Source organism: Apium graveolens, chromosome 10 (assembly GCF_009905375.1).
Source record: "Apium graveolens cultivar Ventura chromosome 10, ASM990537v1, whole genome shotgun sequence".
Classification (NCBI taxonomy): Eukaryota; Viridiplantae; Streptophyta; class Magnoliopsida; order Apiales; family Apiaceae; genus Apium; species Apium graveolens.
The window spans coordinates 140,672,652-140,679,671 of NC_133656.1; the positions used below are offsets into that span (position 1 = coordinate 140,672,652).

A 7,020-nucleotide genomic window follows, 5' to 3' on the forward strand; every position below is an offset into this window, starting at 1 on the left:
TACCGATAGTTGGAGATAGGAATTCGTTCCAAAAATCGGTGTAAACAGGAATGATTAAACAAAGATATTAATGGCAAACGATCGGAAAAGCACGTTGCAATGAATCTCAAGATGGAATTCTTTAGAACTAAAGTGAAGTCCCGGAGATTAGAATGAACACCTTATCAAGATTACCTCAAGGAATGAGGTGAGGATTTCTCGTTGGTTACTGCACAGAGTCAAACTGGTATCAAAAGCTCTGTATCGTCTAACTCAATAGGGATAAAATAATAAGTAAAGAAAAAAAAAACTTCAGGAATGTGGAATGAAAGAATAATGAAATAAAGCGTACCGTGCGATATGCGTAAAAGCGGTCATAGATAGAGAATGAAGGTATAAAACTACACGTCGATTATCAGAAATTGTAAGTTTGAAGGTTAAGTAAACACAATGTATAATAAGTATTGAGATAGAGTGATCGTATTTATTGATAACATCCGCACCAATTCAAGGACTAAGGAAAACTAAGTCGAACGACTGAAGATATGCTTGCGAAGAACTGGAAAATAGCAGCTGCATTCTTAGCTTCAAAGATATGAACTCTGGTTATGAGCTCCAGTGTGTGGGTAAATACCAAACCGGAGAGGTCCATTTAGAAACAGATGTTCCAAATAGAAAGAAAAGAGGAAATACCATTAAAATTGCTGAGAAATGGTTAAAAGAATTGAAAAAGTTAGAAATTGAAGAATAGATTTTGATCCGTGTTATGGGTTATGCTGATACTTACTTTGTTGTTGAATATCAAAGGTGGTATTAATGCAGATGAGTGATGTTGACTTCAGTATGGGACGTTGTGAGCATCAAAGTTCGTATTGATATCTAATTTGATATGACAACAAAATGAGTATTAGTACCAAAAGACCAGGTTTTGAATAAAGTTTTGATTCATTCCGTTTCAAATTGATATATTTCCTTCCAGATAGTAACAGGTTCTCGCTCAATGAATATACTTGATAGTGATTGAAAAGAAATAGAAGTATGCTACCAAATGGTGAGTAGATGCAGTTGCCGAGAATTTTCTTTTAACTTTTAATTAAGTATAGAATGTTTCGAAACATCATACGTCATGAACTCAGGATATCGGACGCAGACGAATAGAAAATGCAAAAGGCTGATTTAGAATTCTCGAACATGATTGGAAACGATCATAGATCAGGCTAGTCAAATAGAAGGAGACATGAAAAGTAGAGTAGAACAGTTAGTGGAAATAGAAAGTTCATGAACACGAACTGTTAGAAGTGGAAAGAAAAGAAGGTTAGTGTAAATTAAGTTAGTCATTTGAACAGTAAGACAGATAGAACGATTGTGAATGAGTTGGTCTTGTGGTCACAGGTATAACAAGATCATAAAACATTCATGTGTGTATGACCATGAAGAATAATTTAACTCAATATATATATATATACGGAATAGAAATTTGAATTAGGTTGCATGAGCAACTGATAGATGTTGATATTGGCAGAAGACTGTTGAGTAGTGGTGAAAATGATGAGTTTTGGAAAATTTGAAGTAAGATACTCGAAATGTATCAGTGTATGTTCCTTAGCATGATTCTGAGGACAGAATCCTTTTAAGGGGGGAAGGATGTAACGCCTGGGAAATATTATGTAATTATTTTTATCAATAAATAATTATTATGTGATTTTTATGTGAATTTTGGTGAATTATTTGATGATGGACAATAATATTTGGATGTTTATTTCTGATAAAATTTAGATATTTTAATTTCCAATTATCCAGAATTAAATCTAGATAATTTTGGTATTTTTCTGGTAATTTTTGGATAATCATATGATTTTTAAGGATTTATAGAATTAACAATGATTATTTTTACATAATTATAAAATTACTTATTTTAGAACAAGAAATCGTCCCACTTCTATCGCTTTTGCGTTTTTACAATCCGAAACTCTTCCGAAAACTCCTTTCTAACCTAATATGATAATTCTGAACACTTTCCGTGTTTTGACTTTTTCAATCCGGGGTACGGTTTGACCTGTACGAGTCCCGGTGTGAAATTTGCGATACGCAAACCATTTTATATATCGATAGGAACCCATATTCTCAAAAGGCGAGACATTATTACCTTAATTTCGTATACATTATTTTATAGGAAGCTCTGTTTTGATAATTATCCAATTCTGGTATTAAAATCGTATCGTCTTTTCAGTTACTTAGCGGCTAAGTAACCTATTTGCGGATCCGATCTGTAAATGTAATTATTGAATTATTAAACAAATAAAATAGGTGATGGTCATGTCAGTGATGTGTTTCTGTGTTATTAATCGTTTGTGAATTGTTGGACGCGAAGGTTGATTTTATAATTAATTATTGAGCTGTATGAATTTAATTCATTTTAAAGTGATTTTATTGAATATTTATTACTAAAATACTAAAATTGCTCCTAAAATTATTTTTGTTGTTTTATAATTTTATTTATTATTTTAGGAATTTATAAATTTTAGAAATCAATATTTTATTAATTATTTATCTTTAAACGATTTTCTGAATATATTAAATCGTAAAATCAGTATTTAATTCCAAAATATTTCAAAAATCATGAAAATTTTATTTTATTAACTTTTGAATATTTCGAGAATTTTTAAATATGTTCGGGTAAATTTCGAATTATTAGTACTCGTTGATTATTTATTTACGGATCTTTAATCGCGATTCGAACCAGAATTTCAACAAAAAAGAAAGAAAAATAAAATAAAATAAAATAAACACATATATCCCTAAATCCCCTACCCCCTGTTGGTATCACCATCACCGCCTATCCCTCCCCTCAATTCTCTCTCGTCTCTCCCATTCAATCTCTTTGTCAACTCTTAAACTCTTTTCTCAATGATTTCTTTTCTATTCCCCACCGAAACTCCTGTTTTTGGTAACCATATTGTCTTCGTTACAGTGTTGGGCCGCCCTGTTCCCGCCGGAGCACCGGCCCGGCAACGGCGATGGCGCGTGCCCTGTACTTTCGGGTGCATATGGTTGTATGTATATGTGTGGTGTGTATGTTCTGTGTGTGTGTGATACGTGTATGTGTGGGTGGGTTGAAAGACTGTGATTTGTATTTTTCGTTTCCGTCTCTCTCCGGTTGCCGCCGGCCCAAGTCCGGCGAGGCAGCCTCCCCTGTAACGCAGCGCATAGGCGCGTATCTCTGTGTTGTGTTCGATCTTGTTCCTGGTTTCGATTATTTTTCCGACTTATTTCCTCTTTGATTCTGTGTTGATTCCGGTTGCGTGATATTGATTGGTGATTATGTGATTTTGCAGGATATAATTCACTGATTTTCTTGTGAAATAAAAATAATTATTTGAAAAGGGGAATTATTAGCAATTAATCGATGGAATTCGTGTCGGATGTCCGTAATAAACGGAAACCCGCGAATTTTATCGCCGTCGGTGATGAGCTTCGGCGAGCCGACGGTGGACCGTGATGATTTTAATCTGAGTCCTACGTTATTAATTAAATAAAAATAGTTGGTAAGTTAGTTGCGAAATGAAAATGCGAATAAAGATGCAAAATACGAATGGTAATAATAACTAAGCGAATCGGAGTTGGGACTTCGTGATTGATTATGAGTTGAATGATTGCGATTGTTGGTTGTTGTTGTGTTGTGAATTTGACGTCGGGATGTTCGACGGGTAGGCCGATAAATAAAGGAAACGCTGCCCGATTCTCGGGAAAACTAATTCCGAAAATACGGGAACGTAACCTGTAATTATCGGAATCGTCGAACAAGGATATAATTAAACTTCATGAAACCTATTTACGTGACGTGACAAGATATTTTATGAATAATCGATTACCCTATTTTTCAAAATGACAAATATACGTATTTTCTGAAATTAAATACCGAACCGAGTTTCGAAAATGGGAACCATAATTGCTATGTGTATTTCGATATTACATATAAATATGAATTCGGTTATGAAATCGTATGGGTAGAATAGGATGACGATTTGATGTTAAGCTTAAGCGGTTATCTGAATTAGGGTATTTCAACCCTGTAGGTTTAGACGGAAGACCCAAGACGTGACATCGGACTAGGAACGATCTAATGATTAGACGTCGAGATCAACGAAGTTCCAACCGAAGGGTCTGAATGCTGGGATCGTATTCAGAATAGGATAGAAATTTGACGATAAAGCCGAATGATTAAAGTCAAACCAAAATTAACCGATAATAGTGGTTAGAGCTTATTGAGGCAAGTATTCTGGATTTTTCCTTTTAAATACTGCAAGTATTCTTGAATTTCTTTTAAATACTGTAAATATTATTCATTCTTATTCTAAGTTCAGAATAATTAACTGTTTTATATTTCACCGCAATTACTCTGATTATGCACGTTCCTTTCATTATTGTTCCTGTAATTCGATTGCTCTCCTGAGCAGATACCCATTCTTTTGGGTTATTTGCGAACTCTGAATTGGGAAGTTTTGACTTCAAAACAGTTTGACATCAAAACACTCTACGAGCTGGATAGTGATACTTTGGGGATTAAGTTTTACTTAATCCTAAGGACTGAAACATAATCGGTGCCTTGAGATGGGCCGTAGTGCCTGGGGACCCAACTGGATCTATACGGGTAAGTATAGATATGCACTGTATCCTGACTGATCATCAATATATAAGTGTGAACTAGTGTCCAATCTAATTTGTTATTGATCGCCCTTAATGGCATTCCTTCTTGAAAGAAAAATGTGATTATGGATTAAAGTTATTCTTTCTTAGCACTCAGTTTCGGAAAAATTACAATATTTCTAAATAAATTCGAGGTTCAGATTGTTGCTGCAACATTAGTTGCTCAGTGATAGTTAGAATCTTGAATGAATTGAGATCTTCTTAATTATTCAACCCGTCCTTAGTAGGCTGGTTTAGCAGGCTAAGTCTATGGAAACTTAGTCGATAATGATGGATACTGAATAGTTAGGAATTTCTTGAACGTCATTTTATGAATAGTTGTTACATTCGTTGCTCAGGTATGACGTGTTACCAGAAGCTATTTTGAAAACACGCGATCTCTGAAGCTCTTATAAAATGTCATTATTTCCTATGTGATTTATAGCAATGTAAATCAAATTGATTTTTAAGATAATGAAATATATCCTTTAAATGATTTCGTGTTTCGCTCTTCAAAATATTTCAGAGTTTTGGTCCGGAAGTTTTCTTTGATATTAATGTTTGAAACTCAAATTATATACTTGCTGGGCATTTTTGGCTCACTCTTGCTTTGTCAATTCTTATTTCTTCCAGAAAAAAATAAGGATAAAAATGAATAGCTTAGATAGACAGCAGAAGTTCGAGAAATCTCCATTACGAGAGGTTGAAGAAGTTAGAAGAATGTGTTACGAGCATTAGTTCAAAGGTATTTACAATTGTATTTTAGTTGTTGAAAGTTGTAGAAGATTAGATTCTTGTTTCATACCATAACCTGTAAACGATCCGGATTCAAGGGGTTATTTGTTTATTATTTTGTTTTATGTAAAGATTGTTTAGTGACACCAAATCTTGACCCCGGATTTGGGGTGTTACATCAGGGATTTCATCGAGATCTGTGACACTTTCAAGTTCAATGGTATGACTGAAGATGCTATCAAGCTGCGACTTTTCCTATTCTCTTTGAGGGACAAAGCTAAGTGCTGGTTACACTCTCTACCGGCAGGGTCTATCACAACTTGGGAAGATCTTGCCCAAAAGTTTCTCACTAAATTTTTTCCCATGGTGAAGACTGCAGCAATCAGGAATGCTCTTACCCAGTTTGCGCAGCAAACTGGAGAATCTCTGTGTGAGGCTTGGGATCGATATAAGGAGATGCTAAGGAAGTGCCCACACCATGGCATGCCTGATTGGATGATTATTAACTGTTTCTACAATAGATTGGGTCCTACTTCTAGGCCCATGCTTGATACAGCATCAGGAGGATCCTTGTGGGCTAAGAGCTACGATGAAGCTTATGAACTTATTGAACTGATGGCTGCTAATGAGTACCAGAATCCTTCCAAGAGACTGACTCAAGGAAAAGTTGCAGGAATTCTGGAGTTGGATGCAGCAACTGCTATCGCTGCCCAACTTAAGGCGTTGACAATGAAGGTGGACACTTTGGCTAATTATGGAGTTAATCAAATCGCTAGTGTCTGTGAGCTTTGTGCTGGTGCCCATGAGACTGATCAGTGTCCAATTTCTAATGAATCAGCTCAGTTTATGAGCAACTTCCAGCGATCACAGCAACCTGTGCCAGTCACCTATCATCCAAATAACCACAATTATCCTAATTTCAGTTGGAGCAATGCTTAGAATGCGGTTCAACAACCTTATCATCATTATTCAGCTAAGCAGTACAACCCCCCTGGTTTTCAATAACCGCAGTATCCACCAAAACAACAACTCCAGCTACAACCAGTTAATGAAAAATCTGAATTAGAGGAGTTGAAGCTTATGTGCAAGAGCCAAGTTGTTTCTATCAAGACCTTGGAAAATCAAATTGGGCAAATTGCCAATACCTTGATAAATCATCAGCATGGTACACTACCTGTAACGCCCTCCAGACCCGGGGTATAAGTCTGGGGGTTACTAGCTAACCACCAAACCTATGCAATCTGGATAAAAAATAATAAAGAAATTTATCTAAACCCCTTTAACACAAACCAGGATCTTTTTAGGTTGAAGTATGAAAATAAGAACCACTAACTACTTTATTACAAACTAAATTCAAAATCTTACAAACTCTCTTTATTACAAACAATTGTCTAACCAGTTTTAAAATAAATTCATCTTTTATTCAAACACACACTGACTATCTACACTCCACCTGTTCAGACAACTCAAAGCTTTCTTCCCGGATTGGGATAACCGCCTTGGGTATGTGAGGATCCCGAGGCTTGACCTGCTTCTTTACCACTCGAGTCCTGATGTTTTTCATATTCCTTCTTAACCGGAAACAATAAGGTGAATAACAATAAAAATGGGTGAGCCAAA

The 7,020-nt window shown here is 35.5% G+C and overlaps 1 non-coding gene across 1 annotated transcript; it reads right to left on the bottom strand.

The window, feature by feature from the left end:
* Positions 1-5,778: 5,778 nt before the first annotated feature.
* Positions 5,779-5,885, bottom strand: LOC141694590 (small nucleolar RNA R71). Its single transcript, XR_012563880.1, has one exon. It is a non-coding gene; the product is annotated as a small nucleolar RNA R71 (small nucleolar RNA).
* Positions 5,886-7,020: the final 1,135 nt, after the last annotated feature.